At 35.1% G+C, this 25,539-nt stretch overlaps 1 long non-coding RNA gene across 2 annotated transcripts in view; it reads right to left on the bottom strand.

The window, feature by feature from the left end:
• Positions 1–25,252, bottom strand: part of LOC122139274 — a 137,113-nt gene extending 111,861 nt beyond the window's left edge. For both annotated transcript variants that reach the window (XR_006156173.1, XR_006156174.1), the window contains exons 1-3: positions 24,560–25,252; positions 24,349–24,410; positions 23,469–23,531 (exon numbers count right to left, since the gene is read on the bottom strand). This is a non-coding gene — a long non-coding RNA (uncharacterized LOC122139274). The remainder of the gene's footprint in view (positions 1–23,468; positions 23,532–24,348; positions 24,411–24,559) is intronic.
• Positions 25,253–25,539: the final 287 nt, after the last annotated feature.

Below are 25,539 nucleotides of genomic sequence, written 5' to 3'. Positions count from 1 at the left end.
CCTTCCCGTGCGTCTCATCCCTTAATGTGCTTCTCATTTGCAAAGTCAGTTTTAACATTCAAATAGTTAAACTATGCATCGTCAATTTAATTTGCCTCCAGGCTCCACACTTGGTTCAGGGCGAGTAAATGTCTCTTCTGCACCTTTATGGTGAACGTCTTTGATTTGTGACTTTTTATCATTATTCCACTTATAAAGCCACTGCTGGCTTTGTTTTATTCTATGGCAGACTCAATGCTAATTACCTTAGTATTAATTTTTGTCCTGAAATGGATTATTAATTATATGCATATTTGAATGACCCTAAGTATTTTCCCAAGGTCGGCTGAGAGATTTTAGTCATTTTCCTTACTATGGCTTTTATTTGATTGTAATTTTTCAGTCACTTTTCATACAAAGCGACTCATAGTACAATAATTAGTAGTACTATTACTACTTTAAGGTAGAGATTGCCCTAATATAAAATGAAAAATAACCCTGAGTTTTTATCCCCTAACCCAACCCTAACCCTAAACCTACCCCTTATAGAAAACCTGTTTGCATTGTTACACTTTCAGATAAACATCATTTACTGTTTTTAATAATATATTTTTTCCCCTCATCATGACCACAGCACGACCACCACAACAACAAAAAAACATCATTTTTCCCCTATCCTTGTGGGGACATTTGGTCCCCACAAAAAATCAAAAAAAAAAACACACACACACACACACACACACACACACAAACTTAACCAAAAACTATATAGACATAAAATGGCACAAAATACAACAAAATTGTTAAATCTAAAATTAAAATAAAAAATCTTATTCAAGATATTAACAAAAACTATAATTGTATATCAGAGATTTTAAAGATTAAAGATGGCTTCCAGCAGTAATATTTAATGCTGGTGGAAGGACCAGCATGCGGTAGGAACAAGAGTTAAATTGATGGCAGATTATTTTTACTTGAAGAGGCAGGTGATAGCACCATTAGGTGAACTGTACAATGCTGCATTCTCCATTTCAAGGTCCAAAAACCACTGAGGGGGAAAACAAAATCTGTCACCCTCCTTTTTCACTCTAATCGAGCTTAAAGGTGATCAGTGACACAGCAGGCAGTGCTATCTGACTCTCTCTCTCTGTCCAAAGGGTGAAAAAAAACATGCATTAGACTTCCAACAACCACCAGGCCTCCTGGAAAAGCACTAATAGACTATGTTGTCTTAAAAAAAATATATAAAATAAAATAAATAGAAAATAATATTTGTTAATATAACACAACCAGAACAGAATATGAAAATGTTAATTAGGTTAAGATACTGTATGTGTGTTGTTCTAGATAAGTGACATCAACCAATATTTGTTATATAAGTCATTAGTTGAGCACCATTTTGTGTAAATACAGTTTAATTGATTTGTTAGCTTGAAAAGAAAAGGACATATAGCTGGAGCTGCTCACAACCTGGGGCTTTTCTCACAATTTAGTCCAAGCTGTATAAATGATTAAACACGCTAAAGCAAACGTTTGCAAGACTAATAAATACTTACTGCATTCAGTCCATCTACAATAACAAACAAATAAAACAGACTTAGATAGCAATTTATCGATCCCCAAGTTTGTCTGTGCATCCGTGAAATGTCACAGCATTGATTCATTTGGTGAATTATTGTAGCTGAATGCTGAAGTTTTTTGCTTACTTTCTGTTTTCACTGAAGAAGAGTTTTGTGTAGGAGGCATTAATCAGAACGCACAAGCTCTGAGTTATGGGTGAACAGCCAGAATATTTACACCTCGCTCCATTTCCAAAACAAAACACCTACAACTTCAGTGCAGACAGATTGTACCTGTGTGATTGAATTTACAGCAGTGCATTATTATACAAAACTCTAGCATGCAATTTCAAAATTTTTGAGGCAATGAATGTAACCTTTCCATTCACATGCCCCTCAGTAATTTTACAGTATTTGATGTTGAATATCATGTTGCAACTTTCATGTAATGCACTGATTTTAACATTAGTGACAGATGAAAGAATCCTAAAGCATTCCAAAGACAACTTCATAAATAATGAAGATCATTTAATCCAAAAAAGCTACTGATCTCTTCAAACAAACTCAACATTCTATGACGCTGCTGTATTAAACGATGTGTTCAGAATACATAGTAGCCAATGTTCAAGGGAGTTACATAATCAGTCACACGTTCTGACATCAGTGAAGTGCAATGTGTGAAAATGTGTCTTCTGACTCTCCAAATCCAACCCCTAAAACGCTGAATGAATTATTTCTGATGCTAATAAATTATTAATGTGGGTCTGCTCCCACTCCTACAAGGAACATATGCATTATGGATTCGGCTGAGGTGCTCAGAGGAAACGTCCATATGTTTTCAGACCGACGGAACAGGTTAATTATAGGTAACACCTCCGCTCTGGCCTGGATATGTACAGTACTGCACATGTCAATGTCTCTGTTTGACATATGAACAGGTCAACACTGTCTTTTAATGCATTAAATGTTGCCGTTTTGGTATATCCAGGGGTGAAGAAGGAATCTGAAAAGTTTTAGATACACAGAAATGAGTTTGAAATGTCTTGTTGCTAATCTCAAGAGATTCGGTCTGAAAGCTTCAAATTGGGTCATAAAAAAATAATAATTAAGAATAAAACTTTAATGTGACAGCTATGAAGATAAAAAAGGCATATTGTTTTGTCAGAGATGATTTCTCTTCTTAGGAAGGTCTTGTTATATATATATATATATATATATATATATATATATATATATATATATATATATATATATATATATATATATATCTATATATATATATATATAAATAATGTAAAATTATATTTTTTATAAAAAATTATATAAAATGTAATATATATATATGTGTGTGTGTGTGTGTTTACATTTTATATGTTTTTAAATAATAATACCATTCACACAATTAATATAATATAATATAATATAATATAATATACACACACAATATAATAAATATAATATATATAATATAATATAATATAATATAATAATATACACACACTTTTTTTTACATTTTAAATAATTTTTTAACATTTGAATTTAATTAAAATAATTAAAACATTTTAATAAGATTATTTATTTAATATAATGTATTATACACTTAAAAAAAAAAAAAATGTTAACACCCATACAATACATATGTGCAAATCAGAGCGAATGTTGCATCACATAAATTATATTCACAGTGTTAATGATTGTGAGTGTGATATTGCTTTTAAAGCCCAATAATCAAGAAGGTGGTATTGAGTTCTTGCGTTCTAGACACAAACATTGGCAGTTACTTTTGCTCCACCGTTGGAAATAATTCCAAACAAAACCACAGCAGAGTGAACCACTGAGCTTCAAAGAAACACATAAACAGAGTGATGCAAACAGTGAAAAACTGGTTTTGTTATGCCTGTGGTTTTCCCCTGCATTCGCACTTTTCAGTTGAAATGGAGAAGCCAGGGTTGACGGCTGGTGCATCCTGTACTTGGGGCATAAATCTAGTCTATAAAATGTCCCTATTATAGTGTATCGAGCAACTATTAATTTTATCTTGATTAGTTGGTTCAGGTTCATTGCAATGTTCTTTATGTTCCAGCTGAAGGGCTAAATTAAAACCCCATAGACGTGTGATTGTCCTGTCTGGCAGGAACACTGACCAATGCTTCTAACCGATGGGAGGGAGCGGAGGCTGGCATAATCTAATTACATGGACACAGCTTAATTCAGCCTCAACAAAGGGCCAATCGATGATAAGGAAGTAGCGGAGAGTGGCTTTGACACCAGTCAATTGGTTATGTCAGTGTCCAGCCCAGATGGTGCACACTGGCACACGGTCAATCGAATTAAGTCCACCCCTTCTGCACAATGGAGCACCGTCTCCTTCCTCGTTTTTTATCCACTCAAACCCCACAACATCCCGCCAGAGAGACACAATCTAACACTGCAGCCCGGCAGTAAGACGACTCATCGCAAAATCAATACCCTCGTAAGGGGCACTGATGCTTGTTATACACACCTTTACTGGGAGGGAGTGGTAAGATGAGGTTCACATCAATGCAATATTAGTCTATTAAATTAGAAAAGGCTTGGCAGGCAGGAAATTGTATTTAGTTACTCAAGGAAAAAGTTTCAGCACTTGGGAAGCAGAGGGCAAGGAGAAAACAGAGACAGATTAGATTCTAACCATTAGAGCGACTGATTTATATACAATTATGACAGAACAAAGAAAGAATGAATGAAAGAAACAATGAAAACTTTAACTGTATGTAGACCCCTGTATAAGTTATTAAATATGGGTCTACATTGATACATATTTCATTTAAAATATGTGATTATTTTTGTCTTGATTTCCAGTTCTCAAGATCACTTCAGCCATGGGTATTGAGGGTGGAAGAGAGCGCTGTTCATTCACTCCCCACCCACCTACAACTCCTGCCAGCACTGAGACTCGAACCTGCGACCTTCTGGTTACAAGTCCAATTCTCTAATAATAGGCCACAGCTGCCCCCATATATATATATTTTTTTTTTTCAATCAATTAATAATAAATGTACTTGAGAAGGACAACATGCAAGAAAACAAAACTTTTTTTAACATCTAACAAAATAAATGAAACTCCAGGCTCAGAATAAAAATGAAACAGAATAAAAAATAAATTAATTAACAATACTTTTATTATTAAAAATAATATTAACAATAATTTTATTGTTATTATTAGTAGTAGTAATGAAATGTTAACATATGTGATGCCATCTCCAGGGATGACGAGAAAAAAACAATAAAACCCTTTACAAACGAGCCGTTTGTGCATCCAATGGGGACAATATATTGACTATATATAGAGAGAGATGTTATAATACAAAGATAAATTAAATCACAAAAAAAAAATTAACTGAAGTTTAAAGCAAAGTCACAATTAATGTGTTTCATGATTGATGATCACTCTTACTAACGAGCACTTGGGTGCACGGCTCTAATAATATGCCTTTTTTTATTCTCTTGAAGTGTGTTCAAACTGTCTCCAGTGTATCTCAGAGTACCAGGCAAATTAGTGCCCACAATATTCTCTTAATTCTCTCTCCAGATTAGCATGCTTAACGCGTTTTTTGCTTTAGTCGATGAGAAGAGTTAATACAGCTTTAATGGTATTTGAAACGTGGCTCATCTGCACTTGTCCTCTCGCCATGGCAACAGACAGTCCAGGAAATCCATCTGAATTTGATGGGCCGCATTCTGAGCTCCAATAACTCCACCACATGCTAAGCTTCCCCACTTTATGTGTTCATGCAGTAATTAAGAACTTCTTTTTCCTGGCCTCAAGGTTGCAGTTAAACCCATATTGCCATTTCTGATGTGCCGTGCATAGAATATTCACAGTTAGATGGCGTCTAGTAAAATCTGTACATGCTGAGAAACACTCAAGCAGTCCTCTTGTGTGTCTTGGTGCACAGGTACATGTCTGTCTGGAGAAGAACTTTAAGTGAATGCAGGGAGGTGCAGAGAGTAACCATGCAATAAAAAAGTTCACTTTTTATCTCACAATCCTGACTTTTTTTTCTCACAATAGCAGGTTTATAATTCGGACTTTATTTCTCAGAATTGCAAGAAAAAAATAAATAAAAAAAAACTATTATGAGACATAAAAAAGTTCAAATTTATTCTGTGGCAGAAACAAGCTTCCACTCACATCTGTGTCGTTTGTGAGAAAATCACTTTTTGAATGAATCAGTTGAGTCACTTGGTTTCATTCCTGTATGAATCACTGTTTTAAATCATTCACCTAAACTAATTTGTTCAATGACTCACATATCAAGACTTAAGCCTGTTATCACCATCTATATCGGCGTAATTCAATTCTCTTTTCTCACAACATAATGAGTTTTATTTTTTTTCCTCAGGGCACACTATTTATTGTGACGTGCCATACAAATACAAGTAAAATAAATTAAATGATTTTCTTAACATTCCAACATTTAATGATATTCTAATAGCGAACAGAAAAAAAAAAAAAAAAAAACTAAACAAAAACCTTGTTACCTTAATACATTAGTTTGGGGAAATGCATTCATAGCATCAGACTTATCATCTGTCACAGCATTAATAAATATAAATGAGTATATTTATATTATATAGCATATATTATATTATACAGAATATTTCTCGCTAATACATTTGATTGCAACAAATGAAAATATTTTACAATACTTATATTTTAGAAGGAATCATTATATTTGGAGGTTCTTGGCATTATATAGTTAAAAAAGCAGCAAAACCATTAAAAAACTTTTTGAAGAGATATTTAAAGCCTTATTTCTTTCTATTTCTGTTTAGTCACGCTGCATCAATTCTTAAACTAATTTAACTTAACAAAGAGCACCATGAGAGTAAAATTTAATTAACTCACGTTCAGTGAATCCTTTTTTTTCTGTGATGAATCAAACTCATTGCCTTGTTTTTTTTTTTTTTTTTTTTTATTCAAAGTTCAAATACGTGTTTTCACTGTGTACAGTACACGTACTGCTTTTATTGCTGCCCACAAAAGGCTTACTGTAAAGTAAGCCTTACATGACACTGCAACACTTTTCATGTAAGGTCGAAGCCTTGACGCAACTCATGTGACAGGGTCTTTAGGAGGTCATGTGATTGACCACAGCAGTGAACTATGAGGCCATCTTCACTATGCCCTTAAGTAAGGCACTTAACCCCGGTTGCTCCATTGGGATTGTCCTGTAACAGCCAAAGTTCATGGATCATTTTTTTCTGTGGTGACTTGGTTAAAGTAGCAGACAAATTCTATCATCTGTGGTCGTGCGGCAGTGATATATATCTTTTTTTTTTTTTTTTTTAGTTTTGAGTTTTGCATGGCAACAACATGAAGATTGAATACTTGAGGGTGCTGTAAGCTATTTTTTTTTTTTTTTTGGAATACCACACATAAAATGGCCCGATGCCTGAGCGATATCACTGAAGTAGGTTTGTCTGGGACAGTCATCAGCTCTGTAAACAGCAAAAGGTCTTCACTTGCTTTTTTTCTTTTTCTTTTTTTCTTTTCTTTTTTTTTTGTGGGGGGTCAAATCAGCAGTCAGTCAAAAACACTCTCTGAGTTTGCAGGCATTGGGCTCTCATTCAGGTTAATTTCAGTGTTTTAGCTATGTAAGAAACTTTGCAAATTTTGTACATATTTTTTCTACATATTCAAAAAAGCAAAAATGCATGGAAAAACAAGTGTTTCCTCTTTTCTTCACAAAAATGAACAAACTTCTACCAAGCATTCTTTTTTTAAGCAGATATGCCTATTTTTATGCAACTAAATAAATAAATAAATAATATAAATGTTTTGTACAGAATATATATATATATATATATATATACAGAATATGGGTGTAAACTGTACAGTATATTGCTAAAAAATAAACACACAAAAAAAAAAATATGGGTGTAAACTGTACAGTATATTGCTATTTTGTAAATACATGAATAAATGAATGAATGAAGGAAGGAAGGAAGGAAGGAATGAAAGCAAACATGAAAAAAAGAAACTTTCAATAAAGAAAGAAAGAAAGAAAAAAAAGGAAAACTAGGACAGATTTGAGAACACACAAGCAGCAGGTCACTGACATTAAAGTGAACAAAATGCTGATAGTTAACAAAACGTCTGAAATCGATTTGACCATTTTTACTGGTGTGATGGTAAACCACCACCACATAAGTGAAGTACAGAGCAGGCCTGGCCCAATTCAACATGTGTTAAAAAAAATCAATAAACTGTCCACCCAAATCAACTCAAGCTCAAGTTTTCTCCACCAAGAACAGCCCTATCACGTTTTTATGGTCTCAGGGCTGTTGCTCCCCTCTGTGGAATCATCTGAGCACCATATTCAGCTCCTAACACAGACATATTACCACAAGTCAGCAAGACCAATGGCCCTACTGTGGACAAATGATTCAGCAATAACATGATCATAAATTCCCCAACCAGCAGAAGTCTTACTCGCAACATTTCTAGTGCACTAAAGTCATATACAAAAGAAACTTTAAATGTATTCAGCCAGAGCTGCACTAGGTCAGCACATGTTCTGTATGCTGTATTACCACAGGTTTTCACATATCATGGTACAAAAAAAAAAAAAAAACTAGCTTTATAAACTTTTTGTATTCTTTCTGTTTTCTTTTTATACAACTTATAATAATAATAATAATAATAATAATAAAAAAAAAAAAAAAAAAAACCTTACTACGTGTACTGCATGTAGCTAACTGAGACTTGTTATAGCACTTGTATATTATTGCTCTTTTGTTGTTTTGATTGCTTCCATTGTCCTCATTTGTAAGTTGCTTTGGATAAAAGCGTCTTCTAAATGACCAAATGTAAATGTAAAAGGTACTATAAAATATATCATGGTAGTTTTATGGTACTTTGGGACAATACACTCTAAGTAAAGGTTGCAAAATGTTTTTGTTTGAAGTTTCTACCATGATAGCTTTATATCACAGTAACAACATCTCACATTATTTTGCTAGACATTTAATAAAAATGTTTTTATATTAAATAACCAATGTGGTAATCAGGAAAATCCAGATATATACACTTAAATTGTGTGAAATGGCTTCAAGAGGCTTTTCATATTTGAGTGTAGCTTTACATTTCATGATAACATTGAATGTTGTTTATGTATTTCACCATAGTTAAGTTATTATTACACGAAACGAAGTGCTGGTTTGCCTACAGTTCTCATAATTGTTGGATCTGCTGTATCATTATTTTTAATTAAATCTAAACAACCAAAGAATAAAAAACAAGTATAGCATAACAACTCAAGTAAAAAAAGAATGCCATTTATATTTTTTTTTCTCAATATATACTTCATTTGTTGCTACATTGGACAAAGCATTAATCACTAAATTCCAAAGAGCAAAAAATTAAATTATAGGGTCATGCAGAATAAGAATGTAAATGTAAATGTAAATGTAAAAAATGTTAGCCTGAATGCACTGTAAGTCGCTTTGGATAAAAGTGTCTGCTTAAAGGCAGGGTAGGTAAAAAAATTTATAAACAACTTTCTTCCAAATTTGTTTAAAACTTTCTATATATATCAATGCATAATTAAAATGTAAGTACTCTGATAAAAAGAGTATGAGCGACTCTAGACCGTTTAATCTGTATTAAACACAGCTCATTATTTCCATTCGGGACGAAACATAGGATTGGCTTAGGCGACTGTCACTCTCTCGCAACCATGGCAACCACCCCTTTTTGCCACACATGACCTGCCCACTTGCGCGCGTACGTTTGATTTGAGGAATTCAAGAGGCACGGATCCTAGGAATACCAAAACAATGGCAGAGAAACAGCAAGCAAAATTCACAGTACCGGCCTATGCAGTTACTGAAGGCAAACCAGGCAAAAAAAAGGAAGACAGTAACAGTACAAGAAAAGGCAATGAACAAAAAGTCTTTGGATAAACAAAGAAATAAAACGCGAGTTAATATCAGCGTGGCTTTCCAGCGATGGCAAGAACTGAGGGAACTCAAGGGGCTGAAAAGTGACTCCTTGGTGGCTTTATTTCTGCTGGACAGGTAAATCTTTCTTTTTGTATTTTGATCATACATATTTTTTTTGTTTATTTTTTCATGAAGCAGGTGTCATTAGCACACGTAGCTGCGTAATATAGCTAACATAACATTACTTAGCGAGCCGTAGTAGAGACGATAAATAATCTATAGGCCTAGCTCAAGATGATAGCTATAGTGTTGAATTGTGCATAATTTTGGGGGCGTGGCTTTGGAAGGAGCCCAGAAGGGAGGGGGTGGAGTGAATGGAAATAATGAGCTGTCTTTAAAACAGTCGTGAGAGGTCTACAGACACTCGATTTTTATACTTTCTTTTTCAGAGTACTTACATTTTAATTATGTATTGATATATATATATATAAAGTTTAAACAAATTTGGAAAAAAAGTTTTTTACCTACCCTGCCTTTAATGCATAAATGCAAATGTAATGTAAATGTAAGACATTAATAAACAAAACAAACATTAATACACTAAATCAAATGAATCAAAAAGGATTAAGCATGAATTTCTGAAGTGCAAAGAGTGAAATAAAAAAAAAAAAAAAAACAAAAAACAAAAAAACAAAAACTGAGCTTTTTACACTAAATCAGTTGAATCAATGGCTTGGCAAATCATGCACTATATACTGTTTTATATGTGCTACACATCAGTGGTTTGAAGAGTCACAAAGGTTTTAAAGCTTCATGAAGAAGCATTTCGAAAGCACCCATCAAAACTTCATTAAAAACTATGATGAATATGACATGAGTGCAAACTGAATGAATACAACTTACTCTATTCTAATTCTAACTCCAGATTCTAATTGAAAGAGCCAGATTCAAATATTAAAAATATCTAAATGCATCTGACCGACAGCTGCCAAATATATCTACTGTGATATAAACAGCCAAATTGATTGATGAAAATAAGGTAGTTTGAGTGGCTCTGCAGCATGACAAAAATAGAAGCAGGACAACAACGAGCTGATCCAGCTTTCACCTCTGCTTTGTTTCTGTTGTAAATCACACAAAAATCAGGAATCAATTGAACTGCAAGACTATATAATAACACCAATATGTGAGCCCTCATGGTACACACATAAGCAATTGAGGCCCTTCTGAAAGTCGAATATAACTGGCAGATGTGGCAAAAAGTACGTTTAATTTCTTTTTTTTTTCTTTTTTGTAGGTAAATCACATTGCGCTGGGGAAACTAATCTGTACATCCATTAGTGTGATATAAAAACATGACATTATATACAAGTACACAAGAGCTCAGTTTGACAGCTGCAGGCTTTACATTCTCTCCTGAGCACAAAGAATAAACAACACTTGTCAAACAAACCGTCGCTTATTTATTGCTAAAGGCAAACTAATTCTTCTTCCTAATCGATTCAGCTGCATGCAAAGCACGAGCAGGAGCCACCCGTTGACTTCGACAGAATAACTTGTTAAGAGAGACTTCAGGATTGATGTCTGACTGGGTGTCTGTGAAATGAAGCTGCTCTTCTTGACTAGTTTCTAAAGACAGCTTTAAAGTGTGATAAGAGTGTTATGAAGTAACGGGGCAAATTCAGCTATGAGTGCCGGGACATTTTTGAGAAACGGCATCATGTAATGAAACACTAGAAGTGAAAAGAAGAGTGACAAACACAGAAAAACAACCTACAGTTTACTGTCCGCACACACACATATACAAATACATATGCTTGTGGGAGACTTATTTAAGCCATAATCATGTTTATATTCTTAGTACTGAGGGGACTAACAGAAACATCACTCAAAACTCTAACCAAAATACAATTTATCAATTATTCTGTTAGCACATTAACAAGATATTATGGCAACTACTTTCTTATGCCACAGATTAAGTATCTTGCTTTGAAACATGCTAACTTAATCTTATTTTTTTTTTTTTATTCATTTATATATATTTTTTTGAATCAACAATACCAAAGATGAAAACATGCATCATGAAGATAATAAACTGGTTTATTTCAAACATACTGTTGATAAAATTAGAATGCTTCGGTAGCACATTAATTAGCTCTGTCAAACACATCCTTGCTTACTTTACTGCGATATTCCAAAACACTGCTACTAATAGTCTTTAATGCAGGGGTATTATAGATAACTCAAAGTATTACAGAAGTAAGATAGAAGTCTTTAAATGTTTTCATTTGTTGTGACTGAACATTCGTTTCTCAATGAAACTAAAATAGCTGTTCAGGAGCTCAGGTAGTATTTATGTTGCTTTAAATACAGGTAAAATTTCCAAGACAAGAGGTGTTGTAAAAAATAGACAGCCCCTTTAAATGAATAGCTCACCCAGAAATGAAACATCTGTCATTTACTCACCCTCAAGCCTATGGGTGGGCAGATCTTAAAGTGACAGCAGTCTAATATTCCTACTAAAAAAAAAGAGAGAGAGAGAGAAAATCTCTCACTGATTTTGACCATATCACTTGTGAAACTTTAATAAGAAGAAATGTATATTTATACAGTGAACCATACGCAGTGTTTTGACAACTTCAATGTATGTAGCATTTATTATTTATTTGTTCTACTGTATATTTTTTTTGTCCTATTGCTTTGTTATTTTCATTTAATCGCTTACTGTTAAGTTATCATCAGTGAGCTTGTTTTTTGCTATTCCGAAAGAATAATAAATATATTTTGAAAAAAATAAAAAGAGTTAAATAATTAAAACAAAAATAACTATATTGTGATATATATCATTACCGTGAAATAAAATGACTTATATAGTGATATACTGTAACACCAAGGCTGTATGACATATACTGCAAAACAACACTGGACCATACTGATTTTCACAGACATTTTTCAAAATATTTTATTTTGTGTTCTACAGAACTAAATTTGTTCAGGTTTGGTATAACGTGAAGGTGAATAAATAATGGCAGAATTTTCCTTTTTGAGTAAAATATTTGTTTAATGTTCCACTTCCAGACTTAGTGTTGCAGGTAAATTTGTGTTTAAGGATTGTTTGCAACATGCTGAGGGTTTCTACATTCATTCACTCTCTGCCATTTGGATAAAACATCAAATAAAATGCGACAAATTAAAATTCTGACACGTCACGTTAAATGGGTTTTGTTGTCGTCTGTCACTTTGCACCCTATGAAGTGTCAAATCACTAGAGGTTCCTCCTAGAAGCTAAATGAGGAGAAAAACATGTTTTTCAAAGCTGTTCAGTCTCAAAACACAACACTACAAAAAAGAAAGTCGTTTCTTGGCAAACGCAGATATTTCCTAAAGAGCACAGAGTGAATTCATATAGTAGGAAAATACAGAATCTGACTCAAAATTGACCCCATTTTCTTTCTAAACACATGCTGTTTTATGCTCTATGCTAATGCACGTTGAAAAATTTGTACGAACTGCTGGTGTCAATTGCAGTGATTAGGTCAGGTCACGTATCTGCTTTCGCTGAAGCTAAACGGGTTTATTTGGCTCAGAAAGCATCAGTGTGAAATCTTGCCTTGAGTTTTGCATGTTAATGAGTTTTTGTGAATCTAAAAGATGACCCACATTACTTCTCACTGAATATGTGTCATGCAAAAACCATATCAAGGGCAGCTATCTATGCAAACAATGAATCACCCGTGGGATTTGACTCATACCAAATGGACAGCTATGTTCCCAGCTTCGAGTTGCTTCCATGTTGCATTACCATTGCAAAATTCCCACCCACGTTTCCTCAGCTCCCCCTGGCTAGGTCACTCTGTGTCTTTGAGGAAGCTGTCCTCCATAAAGGATACGTTAGTTGAGGAGATAAATGCGGTGTGATGCTCCAGGCCATAAGAGCACATTCCTTCACCTGCTAATCATGACCATTAATCACTCTGCCTGGCTCTCTCTTTCCCATAGGCCACAGGCACACAGGTCAGGGCCAATGTCTGCAGCTTGCTGTAGGCACGCAGGTTAATGTGGATGCTGCTTTTCAAGGTAGTGTGAGGTTTAACATGGTTTCATAGTGCTCTCTCTTCAGGACTGAATGGAAAAGGAAACTGCTAAATTCAAATGACTTTTCACAGCAAACACTTAAGAAGGAATAATGCATGAGATTTAAAATGGTTAGTTCACCCAAAAATAAAAATTCTGTTATTAATTACTCGCCCTCATGTAATTCCAAACCCGTAAGACCTTTGTTCATCATCAGAGCACAAATGAAGATATTTTTGATGAAATCCGAGAGCTCTCTGACCCTCCACCGACAGCAACCCAACTACCACATTCAGGGCCCATGAAAGGTTGTAAGGACATTGTTAAAATAGTCCATATGGCATCAGTGGTTCAACAGTAATTTTATGAAGCTATGAGAATACTCTTTGGACACAAAGAAAACAAAAATAGCAGCTTTATTCACGTTCTACACCTAATGTGCATCCTTCATTATAATAAAGCAAATCAATAAAAGATATAAGTAAACAAAAAAAAAAAATAAAAAAAAAAAAAAAGATAAAAAAAAAAAAAAAATAGATAGAAAAAAAAAATTTAACAAGTAAAGAGCTATCAGCTGGCATGTATTTCATAAGTAACAGCCTGTAGCCTTGCTGCACATGAAACATCTGTTATCTCGCTTTCCTGCTCCATGATTAACTACATAACGCCTCATAAAATAACCATCCGAGGTGTATGAGTTCTGACGTTTTGTGAAAACACGAGATGAAACAGACAGTTTTCTTTCCATCAATGTACAAGTTATAGGAAAAACTGCAGTGCGATCTTCGGTGCCTTGAGCTATTTGTGTTTACAGCCACTGACAGACCTGCATAAACAATTCCCATCTGTTTCTGCTGTTGCTGACAGTGATAGAAACAGCCAATGATAATACAAACTGAACATTCACTCTACAGACCTGTGTTTGTGGCCAATTATCTCAAGACATTTCTTACCAGCATTAAAAAAAGCAAAGCAGCTCTGCATCATTCATCACGAGGACAGATGATCCCTTTCAAATATTAACACTGTGAAGAGCTCCTACAAGGGTGTCACACAATTCAAAGCAATTAGGAGTCATTAATTTATGATTGAAGAGGATGACTTTCAACAACATGAGTGACATCAACCGTTGGGCATGTACGAAGTTAAGAAAAATAAATAAATAATAAATACACTTTCCTCTCCCGAATGTTCAATTTAGTGGCAAGGCAACAGATTTCTTACCAAATTTACTTACCAGACATTATACATACATACATATATAAATGCATACATATATACATGCATACATACAGTACATACAGATATACATATATTAAACATAAAAAAATAGAGCCCGACCGATATATCGGCCGGCCGATATTATCGGCCGATATGAGCTAATTGCATTTAAATCGGCATCGGCGTTTATAACGGCCGATGAAACATAAAAAAACAGAGTCTCATGCTTCACTCATGATATGAGTGTTGCATAGTTTGCCCACCAGAGGGAGCTCTGCAGCTCCCCAGTTGACAACAGCGCCAGAAATCCACTACAGAAGAAAGCTATCAGCCGAGCCACTGAGATGTACTCTTTTGACGGTGAGTCTGTTGTTCGTCATGTGAAATGATTGTAGATTTAGTTCATACACTGTATATAAAAACAGTGTGGTAGTTCTAGCTAACGGTCCTATCATTATCACTTCTAAATATTCTGTAACATCACTTACAGCCGCTAATGCAATGCTATATTAGATTAGCCACAAAGCTAATACCATGTTTATCAGTGGAAGAGCGCGAACGTTAATAAGAGGTCAAACTATAACGTTAGCGTTTAACTTATTCTAAATATATCTGCAGTGTTTCCCACATAATGACCGCGTAACTGTGGCAGGGGGGCGCGTGTCAATGACTAGAAGTTATGTACAGCGTGCCTCGAAAAAACAACAACTGTTACGTTATTCTAACACAAACATAGCTTCCGTTTTAGCAGGCCCCTTAAATGCTTGCTATTAACTTGTTTGAAGGTGGTTCTTCTCAAAATTGACAGCGGTGTGTTCATGACACTAACGTTAACCATTCAACTTCGAATTGATTCCGTAATCTTCCGGTAACAGTAGGCTAACTTTATGTTCGCCAGCGCATGACGATGTTTTGATTCAGACTGCACAAAGAGAAGAGGAGAAGATATACGGGTCCGTTGTGAATGTGTCTGTGAGAGCGAATATAGTGTAGTTACAGTAACTACAGTAGGTGCGTCAGAAATGATTAAACCAGAGGGGACATGTAAATAAATGTGAGCTGAACAAGCGCTTTTTTTTTCTTCTTTTTTTACAGATTGTTTCAAAGCAGCTTTACAGACATAACAGGAAAATGTCGTAATAATATAGTTAAATATAAGTAGGTAATAGGTAATACCTATTGCTTGACAAATAAAAAAAAAATATATAGATATTTATATATATATATATATATATATATATATATATATATATTTCTATATTTCTCATTTTTGCCTATGTAGGAGATCCCTGTTTATTATTATTATAATTCTAATGATGACATGAGTAATGATACATGGTGATATTATTAATACACATGCTTATTCTTTCTCTGTCTCTCTTTCTGCCCTACAGATGGCTGAAAAAGGTGAACGCTGTAGCAGCAAAGTGTGGGACTACTTCTGCAAAGATTCCTCTAATGCAGTGTTCTTTTGATCATTAAAAAATATATACTTTTGATGTGCAATTGTTTAGTCATTGAGACTAAATCTAAGTAATCTAAGGCTTTTTTTTAACATAATCCCTTCTGGAAAATGGTTTATACAGCCCACATACATAGAACAGGCAGATATTTTACTATTGAATGTTGTGTAAGTGTAGTTTATAGGAAATGGGTCTAATATCCAGTTTATTTTCAAAATCAAAATATCGGCTTATAAATCGGCTCTTTTCGAGTTAATATCGGCATCGGCCCCCAAAAATCCATATCGGTCGGGCTCTAGTATATATATGGATATATATATATATATATATATATATATATATATATATATATATATATATTATATATATATATATATATGGTGTTTTGAAACTTATGAAACACCAATAAAATATATCTGTCTTAACACTCTTATATTTGCAAGTTAACAACTCTCATGAGACAATGAGAGCTGGTTAACTACTCTAATAACAGAATCTTTCAGAAATTTAAAACTGTCAAATAAAAAAGTATTATCCAAAACTTTCATGCAAAATGATGGCAAATATATTGTGAATATTCTGCACATTGCCCAGCCTTATTGTCTCTGTGTGTGCATGTGTGTGTGTGTGTGTAAGAGAGTAGTCATAATGTATTCTGCACGCATCCATTTGCTGCGAGGCATTACAACGCTGATAATAGAATAAAATATCAGAATCACAAAAAGAATCACTCATTATATCTCATAAATGCACAATTGTACAAAATGATCCCATGATATCTGACTGCAAAGATCAAGATGCTGTTTAATTGGAACAGACAGCAGCTCATATCTTTGGCCTTGGAGTTCTCAAACCTTCCATGAACATACAGTATGAAATATAAATAAATAAAAAATCATGCGTACAGCACAGTCCAAGCTACTACTACAGTTTTAAATGCATTGAAAGATAATAACACAATGGCTATAGCAGTGGTCGGCAACAGGCGGCCCGCGGGCCAAGACTGGCCCGCCAGCAATAATATCTGGCCTGTGCCCGTAGCCAGATTATTTTGATAGCGGCAGGTTCTGAAATAGATCTGTCATTACAGCAACAGTTAGTCACAATCAGAGTATGTGAGCGGAGCGCGGAGTGGAGCAGTGTGATTTTGACTGGAGCAAAGAGCAGATTTTTTAAAAGTCGGAGCGTCATGTTTTTTACATTCGCTCCAAGAGCGCTCCACCACTGCTCCATCACGAGTGCGATTCATGCCAACAGCCCATAATATAACTGCATATTTAGCAAGAATTCATATGTTAAACATATTTAGCTAGCTTGATAGAGATGGATCACTCAAATCAGAAAGAATGTGAAGGCTATGATGACGACAATGGACATGAGCGGGAAGTTATAGAAGGAATTTGTTCGTTCCTTCTACACTGAATATTTTCAGCTGAAAGGATGATTTAAACAAGTACTATAACACGCAATCTCTCTCTCAATAATGCAATTTAAACAAATGTAATTTTACAGTGCTACTTCATCTGTATTCAATTTCGAATGAGCAGAAATCTGTAAGAAATGCATCGATCCATAGGTAAAATAACTGACGAAAACGTACTGTTATTTTCATCACAAACATGAAAATAGCAGCAATTATACCTTTTAATGCTGACAACCATGTTAGCTTGCCATGTGGTAGGAAAAAAGTGTACACACTAGTGTTCCAATAAGCCACTTTTAAACTCTCCTGTTATTTTATTTTTTAATATGTTATGACCAGAACTGTGATATTTCAAACATACTGAAATACTTTAGCCGCGGAGTGAAGGGTGAAGGCGGAGCAGTGTTTCAGAATTCAGTGAGTGTGGAGTTGAGCAGGAGCAATTCTAGTTACATTTTTCATCAATTCATTTCTTAAATTATCCTTTGACTATGTTCTGGCCCGCCGTCTAGTGGCAAATTTTTTCTGGCCCAATGCCAAACTTACTTGCCGACCCCTGAGCTATAGCATTCCTATAACTGCACAGCTTTAAAACCCGCAATGATCTTCACATCTAATTAAATGTGACTGAAATTAAACAATTTAACAAACACTCTAATTAAACTACAACGTGTTTATTTATGCTTGATTAAATTTAACCTGAAACATTGCAGGGCAAATTTAAACAGTCATGGGACTTTTGTGAAAAAACCAGGTGCTAACCAAGGCCATCAGCATCTCTGCAGCTCAGCTATTAAATATAATTTGCTTTTGCACACCATTCAATCTATATTTCAGAATGCAGGCTACAGTACTATTATAAATTAAGGTGTCATTAAAATGCACTAAATCTCTGCAATCATGTTCTATTTCTTAGATTTAAATAGTATTTGAATGATATAATCAACTGTAAACTCTCTTTTGTTTGTGAAAGGTGAATAAATTGATCCATTTGAAATCAGTTTCTAACTAAAAACATGATACAAGAGTCTTAATATACACAATGTCGAATATCTTCAACAAAAATATCCGATCACATAGTGATCAACATGCTAAGCATTCTTTGACGTTTTGACCGAAACACGACTTTGTTATTTCAGCGCATGGGCCACCTACAGGTACATGCTGCTTCTAAAAACACAATGAGCCCACAATATTCACAGACAGAACAAATATAGAAACTATGGAAACCTAAGACTGAAATTCCCCTCCCCAGCAGGCACACAATGTCATAAGACTGATATTTGGTTAAATTTTGGCTGTGATGTCGGGTGACCAAAATTCAATGTCAATTCAACGTCTAATGTCAATGTTAGCTTGATGTTAACTTGATAACTTGATCAGCTGACATTGATAATTTTATTTATTTTTTTTTAGGTTTTGTAACCAAAATCCAACATCAAGTCAATGTCAAATTGGCGTCAAATACTGACGTCAACCCAATTTTCATTCTCAACCAAGATGCAACGTATGTCTGACGTTAAATTGACGTCCTGTGCCTGCTGGGTCGCAATTCTGATTTTTTTTTTTTTTTTTTTTTTTTAATGAAAAATAATAAAAACTATACAAAATAAAACCAAAAATAAAGTCAGAACTGAACTGCTAAATCTAAACTTAATATTCTGATGGTTTTCTCAAACGTGCAATTTTATTTATTTTTTTATATCATGAAATTTTTAGGAAAAAAAGTCAGAATTGTGAGTTTGCATCATGCAATTCTGAAACAAAAAGTAAGAATCATGGGATAAAGTCAGCTTTTTATTCATTTATTTATTTTTTATTTTTTATTCTGTGGCAAAAATTCTCAAAAACAAAAACACGCCAATTGAGAGTAAAAGCCAAGCCACAAATTTAAAAACCTGACAACTAAATAAATAAATAATGAGAGTAAAAGCCAAGCTGCCCATTTCATAACTGGACAAGGCTGACGTCTCATTATATGCCCCAATAATAACAATTTATTGCAGATGATACACTATATAATTTTGTTATTTGGTGTGGTTTTGAGTCAGTTCTCATAAAGTTCAAAAACTGTTCCTATTTTCTTTATTAATGAATTAATTTGTGCATATTTTAAAATGCCTGTCTTTGTAATATTTTGTCAAAATATAATATCATGCTCTGCTTCTGAAATGACCTTTTGTAATGACCTTTTTTCCCCAGGCTGACATAACGCCTCTTGTATTTCAAGCAATACAGCTCTCAAAAGTCTCTTCCTGTATTTTCCTTCACTGGATATCCATTTCACTTCGAAAAGCACCGGATTACGTTAGTTAAATGGGTTGTGAATACCGTTTTGTGTGACTTTAAATTTGAGGAAATGCTTTGGTTAGCATATCTTTCTCTTTCTGTTTTCTTGGTTAAAATGGTAGCAGCTGCGTAATCACAGCCAGCAAGCTAGAGGCATTTTAATCAACAAGAGTGATTCATGAGCCTATAGCTGACAAATACAATAGTGTGGGTCAGCATTCATACACACACACAGACCATTACAGGCCTAATCATTAGCATCGCTTATGCCTACTCTTAACTCAAGGCATTTTAAAAGCAAGTTGATTCCTCTGGAAACCAGAAAGCACACAAGATACACAGTCAGACAGAAAAGCTTTCTCTTTTTCCAGAAACACCTCACATCCTTGACAGATGCCTCTGTCTCTGTTTTTCTCTCAGACAATGCCACAGCCTTTTGCCTTCCTGCTTTTGAATGCATTCCGGGTCCCAACAAACAGAGATGACTTCAATATTAGAGCAGAATAGTGAGCAATGGATCCAGCATGTTACACGCCACCTGACTCGTGTGTTGTTCTCTGTGTTGGGAAAGCTCCTTTCAAACTGTAGCAGGATAAGACACTCGTGACTTAAAGTCAACAAAGTCAAGCAACCCTTTTGACAAAGAAGTTAACTCCACTAAAAGTTAATAAAAATGTAGCAGACATTTAAGTAAACTTTGAACAGAAATTATGTGATTGGAGCATTTATCTGCATGGCACAAAAACATCTAAATTATGGTGACATCATTCCATTTTACTTAATTTTACAACACAAATACAAAAAATTTACAAAACTCAAAACTGAAAAAAAAGAATAATAATAATAATAATATGTATAATATATATATATATATATATATATATATATATATATATATATAATACTAAAATTAACCCTTCAACAACACTACCCTACACTACAAATAAAAATAAAAAAGGAGCTTCACGATGCCATAGAAGAACATTTTTGTCTAAATGGTTCCATAAAGAATCTTTTAACATATGAAGAGCCTTTCTGTTACACAAAAGGTTCTTTGTGGTGAAAGAAGGATTTTCAAATTTTAAAAAGGTAAGAAAGAGATGGTTCTTTAAATAACCTTTGACTGAATTATTTTTTGTGGAACCAAAAATGGTTCTTCTATGGCATCGCAGTGAAGAACCTTTTAAGAACCTTTATTTTTAAGACTGTATAAAGAAATGGGAAAAGGACAAAATCTTTATTAATGAATAACTATTTTGCTAATAGACAGACTTATTTGGCACGAAAACATCTAAAACATTATATTAAACATAATTAAACAATGAATACTGATAATTAAGCTAGAAAAAAATTATTTGTGTGGGTAGAAAACCTAGTGAGGAACAGCTGCATTTACATAAATACTTTGCTTCTACAAATAGAATGAAGTAAAATTAAATCGTTGAATAATTTCTTTGATCAATGATGCGAACGACAAATGAATTGTGCAAACGAACCGGTTCACTAAAATGAATCTGTAGAATATGAATATTTGTGTAGCCTTTGCCAGTTTACAGAGGTGTGTTTATGGTCATGGTTTGAGCTGCGATGTTAAGCCAGTGCATGAAATGCTGTGTCAGGTTCCTTATCAGCTCTGGGGTGCCAGCTGGAAAGAGTGTTGCTTTCAATGCAAAGCTTCACACATTTATATTTATTTATGTATATAAGGATTAATATGTTTCATCTTTTTAACATATATTTATTACTATGCTAAAATAACATTTACTGTGTGTGTGTGTGTGTGTGTGTGTGTGTGTGTGTGTGTGTGTGTGTTCCAGCCTGAAAGTTGACCTGTATACCAAGCTAAAATAACATTTACTAGGTGCACTGAATATTTCTTCTGTACTATAGTATTTCTGTTTTTAATTTTGTAACTTTGTGGACATGTGGATATACTATATCGGTTCAGTGCTACATTGCTGGCTTGTAAACACAAAAGCTGAAAAACCAAAATATCACAAAAATGCTAAAACATATTATTGAGTAAATATTTCATAAACAAACATTAATTCATAATGAACTCTTTGAGGAACTGAGACTGATCACTATCAATAATCGGCCAATATTTGTCCATTTTTAGCTTATTGGCAAAACACTATTGAGTAAATATTTCATAAACAAACATTATGGAAATCTGGAGACTTGAGTTCTCAGGTACATTGTAACATCAAAATTGCCTAAGGTCTTTCTTCCATTTCCATTTTACATTTATTGATTTGGCAGATGCTTTTATCCAAAGCGACTTACAATCGACGAAAACAACAAGCGATTCATCATAAGATGGCAATAAACATGAGAAGTGCCTGTTATGTCATTTTTGTCTAATTTCCAAATTGACATTAGACCAAAATGAGTCAACTGTCCCATACAGTAAGAATATAGAGCCTTAAAACTATCAACAAAACTCAGATAATTTGATTTGGTCTTAGAACAGTTGGTATCTTGGCACATCTGAGTACCATCTGAGACATTGTTGACGTGACGTGAAATTACTAGTTTTTCTCAGCAAGAAAGCAGAAGATTCAGAATTTGATCTCATACTGTTGCTGTCTAGAAGAATATCAGAAATATCATAGATTGGGATTTTTCCTTTCCTACAGGCAGAGCTTCTTCTTTTCTTTTTTTCACTCACTAACTCTCTCACACACACACACACACACACACACACACACACATTGGGTTTCCATGTTTTATGGGGTCATTCAATAGATTTTCAATAGGTTTTTATACTGTAGAAACGGTATATTATATTGCCCTACACATAAACCTACCCCTCAAAGGAGACTTTCTGCATTTTTAGATTTTCAAGAAACTTCATTCTGTATGATAAGCTTGTTTTCTCATGGGGACCAAAAAATGTCCCCACAAGGACAAGGATTTTGGATATTGCCATCTTCATGGGGACATTCTGTCCCCATAACGTAGGGTTTACCAGGAACACACACACACATGTGCACACACACACTATATACAACTTCAACACAGCCATTTGTCATCCTATTATGCATTATTTCATGCAGTCTCAAAAAAGTCCATCAGCAAATGTGTTACATCCACAAGTAACTGCATTATTGAGCTGTTCTCATCAACAAACACACACTCTTCAGCTAAACAAGGTGCAGCATCCCATGAATACAGGATGAGTGCCTTCACTGGCGTTTAAGGATGAATACACAGAGTCATATGGCAACAAGCAGCCACACACACATAAACTAAAGAGCAGTGATATAACTTTCCAAGAGAGCGGCTCTAATTGCACGATGCATCACATGTAAGACAACATCGAGTGCCACCCATCCCTAACATCAAATTACCCACACAATCTCTTTTTCCACTTTCATTCACTCCACAGCTCCCAATCTGATTCCCTCTCATGCCTTTCTATCTGTATTTCCCACTAACTTCAAACGTCCATAATCCACACCCCATTCCATCAATATTCATTTCTTTTCCAAAATGAACTTTGCAGAGAAAGCAAGGGATTTCTCTTACCTGTGTGCTTTCATGGATCCCAGTCTTCTATACGGCACAATCTTCTACCCCATGCATCGACAGCTGCACAAGACACAGGCAGTGTATGAGAGGATGGAGATGCGCGCGCACACACACACAGGGAAAGAGAGAAAGGGGGATCTGAATTATGGATGGAGAGTGAGAGTTCCCTCATGCCGGATATGGTGAAGTGTGCATCATCTCTGGCATGAATCAAACATAGTCCAGGAGCGAACGAGAGAAAGTGGGAGGGGTAGCAGATGAATAATGACTGAAAAGCAAAGGAATGGTGGTGAGAGAGCAGACGAGCGAGTCGTCTGAGGTAGCATCTCGATTTCTCTCTCTCTCGGTCTCAGCCCAGACATCTTTAAACTTCATCTTCAGTTGTTTAATCAGTCTGACAGGGGCTAATAGTTGTGTATTGAACCGGCCAGTCAATAACAAATATTGCAGATGCTTTCCTCTACCTTTGGAGAGAGACTGTTAGTACTCCTAAAGGCATGGTTAAAGCAAAACAACACAACAGACAACCAGTGGCTTATTCAATGTGTAAATGTCCTCATTAGACAGAATGCAATAGATTGGAAGTGTCTGGATTGGCCAAGCTGCCATAACACCCAATTATACTCTATATAATTGCATGAATGTAAACAGTAATAGCCACGCAAGATAAAATGTGTTAAACAGCAATTTGGAAGGCACACTTTAGCATGTCACCTATACAGCCAGTTTTCTCTTTCAGGTCAACTAGAGAATCTTAGTTGATATTGATATAGTTAGCTTGCTGAATGGTAATACAAAACATCACAGTTGTTAAAATTCAGAGAGCATTAAACTGTGATGAAATTGTGCAACCTGGCTTTATAAACATCAGACTTACCAAAAACACTTGAAAGAGGACATTAGGATGGAGCATGGCACACCGTTTTGTTGGTGGGACACCTGGTTGAAAACAATCATTATTTTTTATAATTCTCATTGCACACTTCAGCTTTAAATCTAGAACTGAAAAATTTACACGTTTACTGACCAGCCAAAAAAAAGTGATATGAAATTAACGCGACATGGCGCTAAAACATAAAACTGTTTACCTCAGGCTCTTATTCCTTCCTCTTTTGACACTTCTACTTTTTTCAGCACACATTAAAACTCCAACTGCCAATATGTGATTCATCGTGCTATTATTGTTTACCACTAGGTAGGGATGCACCGAATATACGGCCACCGAAAATTTTCGGCCGAAAATGGCCCAAAAGTGCATTTTCGGTTTTCGGCCAAAAGACTTTTATCACCGAAAAAATACGGCCGAAATGTTGTGATGACTCAAACAGAAACCGCGACCTGCACGTGCACCTGCATAGCGCAGACCACGAGCTCCTCGCGTCGCGACATTCACTTCAAAACAGTGGGTCTTAATAGAGAACATTCTCTCTCTTCTTGCCCCCCTTGAGCAGCTAACTAAAGAGGTCAGCTCCTCTGATGCATCATAGCGGACGTTAATCGCAGCACAAAAGCGTCTCATAAGCAAAGAGGTTGAGACGGACCACGGAGTGAAAACAAAGAAAAGTACACTCTTAAAGTCTGTCAGCACACGTTTCACAATGAGATCTATTCGGATCCTCTGCACTTAATCGCGACTGTACTTTATCCGCGTTATAAAGACCATTACTTGGATGCGGAAATAAAGCAGCGCGCACGAGAAATGATCCAGGCCACGATGGATGCGGAGACGGAGCAGCGCCCAGCGCAGGAGAAGGAGATCAGAGCGCAGAAAAAAGACAGAGATGAGGGCATGCCCTTTAGGGTGGGCTAAGGGGGCTGGAGCCCCGAATGTTTTCAGTAAAGCCCCGAATGTTTTTATTACCACCATGCATCAATGAGTTTTCATGCCCAATAAAGTCATTTATATTAGAATTTAATTTAATAAATAAATAAATAAATATCTCTCGACTCTCACGTCTACAGTGTCTGTCAATTTACGCGTTGTCATTCACACCCTGACGACAAAAACCGCCCACTGAGTCTAGTGCTTCTGACTGACATGTAAAATGGCCAACCATCGATGAGAGTC

Source organism: Cyprinus carpio, chromosome B12, assembly GCF_018340385.1.
Source record: "Cyprinus carpio isolate SPL01 chromosome B12, ASM1834038v1, whole genome shotgun sequence".
NCBI classification, from domain to species: domain Eukaryota; kingdom Metazoa; phylum Chordata; class Actinopteri; order Cypriniformes; family Cyprinidae; genus Cyprinus; species Cyprinus carpio.
The sequence above is the reverse complement of the archived record's forward strand: the minus strand, read 5'-3'. Positions and strand labels throughout refer to the sequence as shown.